This window comes from Gymnodraco acuticeps, unplaced genomic scaffold (genome assembly GCF_902827175.1).
Source record: "Gymnodraco acuticeps unplaced genomic scaffold, fGymAcu1.1, whole genome shotgun sequence".
Classification (NCBI taxonomy): Eukaryota; Metazoa; Chordata; class Actinopteri; order Perciformes; family Bathydraconidae; genus Gymnodraco; species Gymnodraco acuticeps.
Window position 1 is genome coordinate 52,501 of NW_022990845.1, and position 12,267 is coordinate 64,767.

Genomic DNA, 12,267 nt, shown 5'->3' on the forward strand with positions numbered 1-12,267 from the left:
ATGGGAGTGCATGGCAGATGAACAGCAGGCTGGTTTGAAGTAAAGATCAGGACTCATAAGAACTCTGTTTTAAATCCACGGCAACATATTTATTCCACATGTCGGACTGCAGCAGGACTGACTGAAAACAGAACACCTGACCACGTCTACGAACACGCTAACCCACAATCCTCAGACACGAGATTAAAGCCACCTGAGGTTTCTCACGTTTATACCGTTAATGATATCTGAGAGAGAACAGGAAATCAAATCATGGGCTGTTGTACATTTTTTGACATTTAAACTCATTATCTTTTGATAAGGATCCCTTACAAACCGTACGAAAACGGTTGTGTACTGAGCGGGATGTTTAACATTTGATAAATGAATGCGATAAACCTATTAGAGTGGGTTTAAAGCGGTTAACCTTACAGGAAATATCTACTATTGAAGATAATCAAATGAACAAAGGACAAAGTAACTAAATGATCCAATGAATTACCCTAATCTACAAAATATCACTTATTACTGCATATTGGAAGCAAAATAAATGCAGTATACTGCGCCTTCATACAGTACACACTCAGATTTGAATGTTTAATATTGTTCAGAGCAGATTGAGCTCGAAGATGCTGCCCAGTTGAACAGATTACTGCTAAAATACATCATTTAATCCACCAAAAACTAATCATTAACAATCGATGTACTCGTACAAAAGGCAGTTTTGAGGAAATGGTAATGCTAAAATATCTAAAGACATTTCCAGACGCTCGTAAGTGTATTAAATGATGATAAAAGAGTGGATAGTTGCAGCTTTTAAACAGCTAAAGTTAAAAAATAGGTTGTTGAATAGCGTTTTTCACATTTCTTCCAAGATACTGAACAGCTGAACAGATTAGTGTTGAAATGTGACAATGAATCCAAAACTATGTAATCATCAGGGGAAATGCTCTGTTGCCACTATTTCCCACATTCTGCCGTTCCCTTTTCTCATATCAAAGTGCGTTTTGACCATTAATCGAACAAACCTAGATATTCTGAGACATTTCAAACAGTTGTCAGATTAAACAAATGATAAAACGAGTCCAAAATTGCAGATTAAGTTAAAAAAAAACATGTTGGCATCACAGCTGCTCATGCTCCATCTCCTATGCAGCGGTGTGTGTTTGAACGGTAACGTAAAATGACACCTGGTGTGTGAGCAAACCTTTAACGGACTGAAGCCATCGTTTCGAATTGACTTGCAAGAGGAAAATAATCAATACAGCAATATAATGCGGGCTCTATAAAAGTGCTTTTGGAGCCGTCGTTCTGCAGGAAATGACAACATCTGCCCATCTGCGTCTCGAGCGCCAACAGAAGCATTTACATTGAATTAGCCGCGGATGTTTATGACTCCCTCAGGGTGATTTATAATGATCTCCGTGACCTCTCCGAAACCTTTTTTTCTGTATTTTTAATCAAAGCTACAGGAAGACGACAGTTGCCTCAGGTGAATGACTTCACATACTGGCAGCTTTGATTGGTTACAGGTGTAATGGTGTGTATCATGTTGGCATTTTTGTGTTTCATTTTAGCACGAAACTGAAATAAATCACATCTTGGATGAAATATATTCAATGTTTCACCTAAAAGTCTGCAAAATAACACGTATTTCTTCAGATTTCTGTATGATTTTGTTGGACGCTGGATGTTGTCCTCCTTAAACCCCTAAAGAATGGTATGATATGGTTTTAATGCTTACATTCCAAGATATTACAATATTATTTTCAGCCTTAAAGTTGAGAGGACATTTAGTGTAGCACCTACAAATCAGCAAATCAATGCCAATTTCTTTAGATTTTAGTATAATTTTGTCTTTTTTCTTCTAAAATGTTGGGTATTTTCCATCAAACCTCTGAAAATGGTAAGAATTAAACAAAATGATATGGTTTTACTGTTTACAATCCAAAACATAAATGTATGTGTAGGCTTAAAGGGAACAGGCCAATTTAACCGGTATCTGAGTTTTTGACGTGAATGGCAACGAAAGGCCAAAACATGTGGTCGTCCATTGAAAAAGTCTCCGACGAAAATCACTTTAGTGGATTGAATGTGAGCTCTCTGAAGACCAAAGGTTGTTTTAAGATGCCAAAGATGTTTTCCATTAATTACAAACACCACCAAAGAAGAAACAACCCTAACCCCAACCCTAGATCCTAAGAACTGATCAGTTGAGCGTTTCCCTAACCCTAACTAAATGTTGCTTCTGAGTCTTACGCTTCTTCCTTCTTATCCGCTCTCTTGTTGTGGCACCGGAAAGAAATCTGAAGCGCCTCTTCCACGGAGCCTGGATGGGAATGTGTTTCCATTCTCAGTCTCCCGTTTTTAATGACGGACATCAACACGGCTCGCTTAAGATCTCAAATGTGCAATCTGTCCGACCGTCCATTTCCTCCACATTGTCCTTTTTCCCTGTTCATCCTCTGACTAATCCTCCCACCTCCCAACCCTCCCGCAGAGCTGTGGATGACAGAGACGTTTGTTTTATGTGGGAAAATTGGACGCTTGCACCTCCAAATGAGAGGTTTCTTTAAAGGCTTGGTGTCAAAACCTCCCGACCTCGCCCCCTGAGTCCAAACCGCCTGCAAGCCTCAGTGAGAGGATCTCCACCTCATCCACTTACTGGGAATAAACATGAATATACTTTTACAGGAGAAGAAAACCGAGCAAATGTCCAATTGAATGGGAGGCAGAATCTGAACCTCGGAGGCTTCCTCAAACAGCTTTTATGATGTATGTTCAACTGTGATTTAAAGCCCCAAACATGAAGGCTACATCTTGAAGGCTAGAATACAAAGAAATACCAGCTGCAGGTTTGCATGTTCACCCAACTACTGTGGATGCTCTTGTCACTCCGGCAAATAACACTGCTGCTGCTCTGCTGAGGATAATGTCCGGTAAAAATGCTCAAGGGGAAACTCCAAAAAAACACAATCTGAACCTCGGAGGCTTTCTAGAACTATTTCTATTTCACTAATGAAACTGTGATTTAAAGCCACAAACATGAAGGCTACGTCTTTTTTTAAACAATTTTAGAGGCTAAACATTTTTTTAAAGCCAGATGCAGATTTGCATTTTCACCCAAAGATGCATGCTCTTGTTACTCCGGCAAATAAACACTGCTGCTGCTCTGCTGAGGATGTGACTGCGACTGAATATACTTTAACAGTGGCAGAAAACTGAGCTAATGTATGTAAAGAATCCACGAGGGAAACTGCTGTTTGACCATAAACACAATCATAGGCTTTCTAGAACCTTTCTTATGACACTAATGGAGGTTCAACTGAGATTTAAAGCCACACACATGAAGGCTTCATCTTTTTTTGAACCATTTTAAAGGCTAGAACTCCCCAAAAATCTAGCTGCAGATTTGCATTTTCACCCAAAGGTGGATGCTCTTGTTACTCCGGCAGATAAACACTGCTGCTGCTCCGCTGAGGATGTGATTGCGACGGGCTTGAGAGGTTTTGAGAAATGCTCAGAGCGAGAGGGTTAATAAACTGTACTAGCAGGCAGAAAACGAGGCTTGCGCCCGATAAAATGCACGAGGGAAACTCCAGCAACCACAATCTGAACCTCGGGGGCTTTAGTGAGCTTTCTAGAACCATTTTTTCTGACATTAATGAATATTTAAAGCCACAAACATGAGGGCTACATCTTATTTTGAAGCCATTGTTGGTCCTAGAACAGCAAAATAAAGCCAGCCGCATATTTGCATTTTCACCCAAAGGTGGATGCTCCGGCACATGAACTCTCCGCTGAGGATGTGATTGCGACGGGCTTGAGGGGTTTTAAGTGTCTTTGTGTCACAAAGGAATACTCAAAGCTGGAGGGAACGGGGGGTTAAAGGTCAAGTGTGAGGAACAAGCAACACCGCCCATTTTCCCACGAGCGCTCCCACCAAAAACATCTCTGAGTTTCTCACGGCGTTCCTGTAAAGGGTGAGTTCTTGTTGGACCACAGCGGAGGCACACTACTACTACAGCTCACTCTCTGTCAGGGAGAGGCAGATGCGTTTTGCATGTAAATCCCTGACTCCCCCTCCCCTCTCCTGTGGAGCAGGTTTTACGCCTCTCTCAGCTCCGAGAAGGACTGGCGGATCTGGACGGACTGGATTCCTCAGAGTTGACGCAGGTCTGCATGTTCATCATCACCTGCTCCTCTAGCTTTCAACAGTTTACCCTGATACTCCACCATTCATATTGGTTTGCATGTAGACAACATCACAGTAGAGGGGGGAGTTAAATGGCTACAGGTGCCCAGGAGGGGTTCATGTGTGCAGGGTAATACATATGCAAAGATGTGTGCATTGCTTGTACAACTGTTGTATCGTTGCTTTTAGCGAGTCCCTGAAGGCAGAACTCTGATATTACAGAGGGAAGAGTGTAATGAGGAGCTTTTCTTTTACTGCCATTTTATATTCTCCTCCACACAGTCCCTGCAGAACTCTTTGCATGAAGACGTAATGAACCCCCCCCCCCCATATGTGTGCATTATAGGGAAACTGTGCACTGTACCCCCCTCCCTGAAAATGCACTGTACTGTATTATTCCTCAGTTTCACGCAGAGGGACCCACACAGGAAGCTGCTTTTTATTACCGACAGACATGGAGGTAATGTTGAGGACGGAGGGGATCGATACGGATCAATAGCACTGTAGTGTAATATAGGTAAAATACCCATCAGTGGAGATTAGACACTGCATATGAGCATGCAATCGGTTTTTAGACCAACAAGTGTTTCTTTTTAGAGCTCCTTACAAACGTCTGCTTCTCACATTAATGAGTGTTTCTTTAATTAAGTGCTCATTTAGGCGGAAAATGGAAATACAAGTCTGGATTTGTGGTGCGTAAAGCCGCTCCTGCATGGGATATGTCCAATACGGCACCGGGGTGTTGTTATGTAAAGACCTGATCATGATAAGAATTGAGTGGAGAGAAGTTCCTACCTGGACCGGGTGAGAGCTGTGCGCTTCCCCAGCTTTGAGCGCTCCAGCCCGGCTACAGGCTCCGCTCCTCCTCGGTACCCACACGGAGGTGAAAAAATGTAAATTAACAATCCACAACACTGGGGGAAGAGAGCTTAAAACAAATCAAACAATCCAGTCGGACAGACAGCTAGGGTGGGTTATTCCTCCACAATTTCCTCTCTCACTATTTTATTTCTGTCCAGTTTTTTTTTCTGTCGTGACCAAAAAGCTGTGCGTCAATCCGGCAGAAAAACACCCGTCCGGACCGGGGTCACTTTGCACTCAGTGGATGTTTCACCACCGGGTTTGTACCGACTGCATCCTCCGCTGATGGCACGCTTCTTTGGGGATGTGGTGGTGGTGGTAGTGGTGTTGGTGGAGAAAAAAAGGGGGTAAAAATGTTTTAAATCACCCAAGCAACAAACACTATGTCCGGTATGGGAGTTCCAGCAGCGGTGCTCCGGTTAGTTTCCACCACGACGCGCAGTCACCGTTTTGCCGCTGAACTCTTTCTGCTGCCGGTCCTCAGGACGCGCTGCACGGAGTGTGAGGAGAGAGTGGAGAGATGGCAAAGGACTGCGCTCCTTCCCTCCCTCTCCCTCTCTCTCTCTCCTCCCCCCCCCCTATACTCTCTCTATACACTGTACACATGGAGGCGGAGCGAGCACCCACCCCAACAACTAACTCTGGATCTTCCAACATTTAGTCATTTTGTTTCTTTTTTCTTACAGCATATGGCAATGGCAACAGGGATGGATGAACAAATCTGAAATTTGGGATTTATTTTTTGGCACAGTGGAATTTTAACAAAACATTTTTACATGAATGAATGGATGGGAATGAATACATTAAAACACATTACAAATATATATTGACACTAGAAGTAAAATAAACCAATCTAATCATCTAAACATGTCTCGCTTATTGTAGTCTACTACGATGCAATGTACATATCGCACTTTTTGAAACTCTTCATTATCCGAAAACATCAGGTTTATATATTCAATTTAAATATATTTAACATTAAAAATGTCTATTCTGAATAATGTTTTTTGTTACTTCAAGTATGTTTTGATGCATATATCTTTGTAATTTTCCAATGAATACATGATGTTTTACACGGTGGTAACTACTCCCACTGGGATCTGAGTACCTCTCCCATTTAACGAGGATTGTTTCAGTGTAAAGGAACACAAACATGTATTTGACTCCGGTACAAACAGTCATACACCCACTGTCTTCGCTCTTTTTCCATTTCCACCCGTAACCACAGTGCATCTCCCTCAGTCTCTCTCTCTCTTTCCCTCCCTTACCCTCGCTCTCTCTCTCTCTGCTCCGCTGCAGCCTCTCTCGTGCTTTGAGCGCCACCTACAGGCCGGAAGTGGCACTATGAGGAGGAGGAGAGGCAGGAGAAGAGAGGAGAGACACGTATAATAAAAATAATAACATATATATATTAGTTTTATATATATAACATAGACATCTTTGATTTGGATTTGGAGAACACAAAATTGATTTTGAAATAAAATGTCGATTAAATTGGAAAAATATGACATTCACAAAAACTGTTTTCTGCACATTTCTCCTGGATGTTTGGGATGTTTTAATGACATGTTACTTAAAAAAGATCATACATGTTGGAACATGAAAGAAAAAACAATAATTGATTATTTATTCTTTATTCATTTCCTTTCCTTGTTTTCTGTCCATAATGCACCAGTTCTATCACTATATGATGGGATGTGCCTTTTTCTAAGAATAAAACAAATTATAAATATATTAAATAATAGTGCATAGGGTAAATAAGTGGGGACATTAATGACATGGTATTTTAACATAAAAAAAGCCATGTGTTTTTGTAATACATTTGTTCCTGTCTTTAATGCCCTCAGCACAGATTTGCCTTTTTCTGAAACATATATAAAAAACAGTGCATGGTGTAAAGAAGGCCATTATTGTGTGTTATGTGAACGCAGCATGTGGTGTTACCCAGAAGCAGCTTACAGCACTGTGATATTACACACACACACACACACACACACACACACACACACACACACACACACACACACACACACACACACACACACACACACACACACACACACACACACACACCACACACACACACCACACACACACACACACACACACACACACACACACACACACACACACACACACACACACACATGGATTATGGTTGTTGTCTTTTTTTTGCATATGGCCGCTTCAGTTTCAGTTCATCTGCTCAGGGAGCTAATCCAAACGCGTCATAAATGAAGAATTAGAAATTAATGGGAACACATTACGTTTCGAGTGTAAACAAAAATATGTTCTGGGTTTTAATGACAAGAAAAAAAACATGTTTGAAAAGTGAAAGCCATATATAACATGATGTTATAAAAACACTTTGACCAGTTCAAAATTCATGCATACAATAATCTAAGTGTAAAAAATTACCTAAAATGATTTTTAAAATACTTTAAATAGGAAAAATGAATGCAGTGTTTATGCAGTAAGTGGACATACAGCACATTTGTCTTTTGAACTGTTATTGTCATTATAATACAGGTAACAAAACGGTTTCTCTGCATTTGACCCTATAGTGTTAAGAGCAGTGTGCTGCCATTATGAACGGCGTCCGGGAGCAGTGTAGGGAACGGTGCCTTGCTCAGGGACACCTCGGTAGCTTGGTCTTTCCGGGACTTGAACTGGTGACCTTCCAGTTGCCAACATGATTGAGTCCTTACATTTTGAAATACCTGGAGTTTATAAATATAGTGCTTTAAGGGGGAAATGACATCATATGGAAATATTTGTCCCATTTAAATTGACATTTTTATAATAATCAGTAATTTAATAAAGAAATAGATTTGGAATTATAAAGAGAAATGTATCTTTAGAAATAATATAATAAATAATTACAATAATATATTTAATATTTATCTATTAACTTGTTTCTATTTTTATTTATTTATTTTCTATTTAAAGGGGACCTATCATGCAAAATGCACTTTTTTATGTCTTTTATACATAAATATGTGTAACTATACGCAGTGTGTAAATAACTCACGCAGCGTCAGAAAATAAAACCCTCTCTCTTTTCCTCCGTACCCAAATCTCTAAAAATGGGGGAACAACGAGCGGATACAGATTTGCTGCCGATATGACGTCAAATCGTCGGCGGACCCACAGAGAGGTGCTATCAGAAACAATGCCTGACGTGTTTTGGACGTACTCTCGTCTTTGTTTACATTAGCAAGCCTCGCTAACTCTCAGAGCTAACCTGTACTGGAGAGCACATGTGTTTAAAAAGCAGCAAATAAAAAAAGGAACTCACCTTGTGATAAACCTGCAAGAGAAAAAGCATTTGAGCTCCATACTGTTTCAGAGATAATCCTTCATGTGGTTTAGAACAGGATGGTGTTTTATCACAGCAGAATTTAACTTTATCTCCGGTAGAATTCTGATCAGGCATTAGCTCCGCCTCCTCTCTTCTTTTTTTTTCAAGCTAAGGACCCAAGATCCACGTTTCTCTAACCGGGCTAACCCCCAGTTTCCACCGGGTCCGTCTGCGCCGCGCTGCGCCGCGTTACAGCTGCGCCGCGGTTTTGGTCCGACCTCCTCTAGCGCCATAACCTACCAGACGCGTCCCAGAAGCGTTTCAGAAGCGTAGCGTCGTGCGTGCAGGCTCGCAGTTTTGTTATTGATTCGGGCATCCTGGACATTTGTACTTCTACAAGAAAGTAAGTAGGCTACGTAGTTAAATGTTTTATTTTTGTGTTTGTTTAAATTGTGTTTATTGAATGGCTCTGTACTGTACCTACAAGTATTAATTCACTTTAAAACATTAATATGTAGTTGTTACCTTCCACTCCACAAACTGCAACGACTAAAAACCAGGCCTTGTCCTTTCTGATGTTGTCCTTGTAGTAAGCATCGGTTACATCATATCAAATAGTGTGTTTTTCCACTTCCATGATGAAAACCTCGTCGTCCATTGTGCGTATCGTAGTGGAGGTGTTGTGATGAAGGAGGGGGGTCTGCTAAATTAGTATATGTGGGGGATGGGCCTGGCCCGGATGCTCACCTTTCCACTTCCTGCGAGGGGGGGCTGCCTGCCCGACCTTACGTTACGGCTGCGCCGCGGCAAAAATAGGATTCATCCTAATTTTAGAGAAGCGCTGCGCCGAGCCGCTTCTGGGACGCGTCTGAGCCGTAACGCGGCGCGTGTGGTGGAATAGCACCCATTGACTAGAGTGGCCGCGATCCTTACGACTGCCGCGGCGCAGCCGTAACGCGGCGCAGCGCGGCGCAGACGGACCCGGTGGAAACTGGGGGTAACAGAGGGGTATGAGCAGTATGAGGCATGGCTACAACGGGTGATCTGTTTGGTATTTTAAGCAAAAAACTTCAGACATGTTTTGTATAGGTAGGGCCCTACAATATATGTTTCCAATATAGCATAATAGGTCCACTTTATTTATCATATATTGTACTATAAATGAGCTGTATACAACATTTACCAACTTCTATTTTGTAAAGTTCTGTTTTGTACTCAGATGCTTTACCATTGTGAATAAAATGTAATATCTAAAAAAGTAAAGTACTTCATACAGTTGCCGTCTATTTCTCGAGCTTCCCCATTTACCTAATTTTCCTTAGAGGAGGTAGGAGACATTAATCAAAGTCTCTAGAGGAGGTTTTATTTTTATTTTTTCATGACATCTCTGAGAAATATTTACCGTAGCTTCTTCACCCGCCTGCTCATCAAGCTCTCTGTAAATAGCAGTTAGTACTTTCTGTTAATTACAGAGACATTCAGGTCACAGCGCTGGGAGGGTGGAGGAGGATTCACACACCCTTTATTTACCCCTTTATATACCACCACATTCCTCTCATCCTTAAACATGTTTACTGTGGAGGAACTCTCACGCTTTTATTTTGAAAGGTACCAGGGCTTGTTTGCATTTTGCAGGTCATTTTTTGTGTTTTGTATTGGATTTTTTCTGTACTATTATTTTATTTATTTCTTATTTGTTTAAGAAGATATGGCGACTTCTCCAAGGCTTCAATTTCCAAATATTATATTTTTTTTTCCCCACAATTTAAACTGTAACTCCACTTTTATTTTGAAAGACCTTTTGGCAAGTATTTTTGATATTTTGTTTTGGATTTATTTATTATTATTATTTTAATTCATTTACTTATTGATTTATTTTTTATTAGAATTTTTTTTCTCACATGGATATGACTACTTCTCCAAGGCTCTTAACATTGTATACTCTTTTTCCGATTTAAACTCTAACTTTAACTTTACGTGCTCCCAGGTCTGAGTCGCCGTCATCTTAAGGCCCGGACACACCAACCCGATTTTGGCCGACTATAGATGTCGATAGATGTCTGGCCGTCCTGTCGCCCTACTCAGATTGGTGTGTCCCGCATCGTCGTGTCTTTTCGGCCATGCCGACACCTTCTGTTGATTCGGGAGGCTGTCGGCTAAAGGCTGTCGGCCAAAGAAACCACTCTGATTGGCTGTTCAGCTTAGCGAATCAGTGCATGACAAGCGAAACGGAAGTGAGGGACCCAAACAAACGATTAAGAAGGCAAATCTGAGATTTTATTTACATTTTATTTATTTACTTATTTTATTGAAGTTATTAGTGCGAATGCTGTTTACAGGTTTTTTTTTTTTCTTCTTCTACTTTAGCTCTCCATAACTTCAGCTTACTTTCGGCTACAGAAACCATTCAAATATTAAACTATTCAGCCTTTTCAGCAATTGATAAGAAACTTTCCCAAAATATTTCATACCTTTTGAAATATTCAGCTTTTTAAACTATTTTTGTAACATTGAAGTCAATGGGAGATGCCTTCAAATCCACTCTTCCTACACTTTGCGCCAAATGCATCTCCTTCCACATAATTTCAGCCAGACACTTCATTCCAACTTTCAAATGATCACAATACCTTCAGCTATAAAACTTGTCTAAAATAATTTTGATATCTTTTTGAGATATTGAATTTAGTGTGGAGCTTGGTAGAGAGGCCTTTTAGAGTGGATGGAGCAGCTCATTAACTCTAGAGTGCTTTGATCTCAAAACAGAGTGCAGGACAGCTCAAAATTCTCCCCCAAAAATGTTTTAAACTTGCCATACTTCCCAAACCCTACACTCCTCAGACATATTTTTTCATGGAAAACGTAGGAAAACCTCTCCTAGGTTGGAAAATAAATAAAAAATAAGAAAAAATATTAAAGAAAATGCCTCTTGAGGGCATTAAGTGACAAAAACGTTCAACATTCCTCCATTGAAGCCCATTGTAATTTCAGGCAGATATTTCCTCATGGTAGCAGCCGCACACCTTTAGTTAAACTGCCAAAAAGGCCACATTATTAACCCAAAACTACACAAAAATTACACTTCAGATACTCAACTTCCTTGACATGCTTCACGTTTTGAAATTTCACAGATATCTGTTACGGTTCTTCCACAAAACGTTCACATGTAAGAGGTTCATCTCTCATTCAGAACAATGGAAACCTGTGATCTCTACAGAGCTCGTTAGTTCAAATATAAACACCTGTGTAATGGAACACGATGATGTCATCACTCCAACTGCCATGCAGCAGACTTCAACAGTCCAGCTGTGAAGACGATTCGGACAGTCTTGAGATTTCTCCAAATGCCGTTGCCATGGCAACACAATGCTCGCCTTGAAACACGGTTTTCTCAAAGCTTCAGTGAAAATACTCCAAACAGCCCAGAACTTCACAGGTTTGATAACGATGCAGCCATCAATGCATCTAACCCCCTGATCCCACTGGAAGCGTCTGCACTGCGGCTGCGCCGCGCAGCGACCTCTTCCTGCGTCATAACCATAGACTGTATATATAAATGGACGTAGGGTCCGTGACGTCACCCATAGGATTCTGCAGAGTTGCCGTGAAGCCCTTAGTAGGCGGAGTCGGCCACTAACGGCTCAACAGTGTCGTCAGAGTCTAACTCCCGCCTTCTCCAAATAAGGGCAAAGAGGCGGAGCCGAGGCGGGACAGGGCGGGACCTGCTGCCAACGAGCGTGACGTTCGAGTCCTAGCTCAGGCTAAGAAGCTAAGCTAACATGCTCTGAGGATCAATCGAATGTAAAACATGATTGATGAAAGTAGTAAATCGGTCAGATTTGACCCGAAGACAACAGGAGGGTTAATGCCATATTCACTTAGTAACGCATGAACAACTTTTACAAATATTTCTATATAGTCTGTGTTGGTAAAT

At 41.1% G+C, this 12,267-nt stretch overlaps 1 protein-coding gene across 2 annotated transcripts in view; it reads right to left on the reverse strand.

The window, feature by feature from the left end:
- The window catches only part of LOC117557334 (protocadherin-1-like), a 31,887-nt gene extending 26,303 nt beyond the window's left edge, over positions 1 to 5,584 (reverse strand). For both annotated transcript variants that reach the window (XM_034233133.1, XM_034233130.1), the window contains exon 1: positions 4,970 to 5,584. The gene's annotated coding sequence lies outside the window, so the exon portion shown is untranslated. The remainder of the gene's footprint in view (positions 1 to 4,969) is intronic.
- Between the last annotated feature and the right edge of the window lie 6,683 nt (positions 5,585 to 12,267).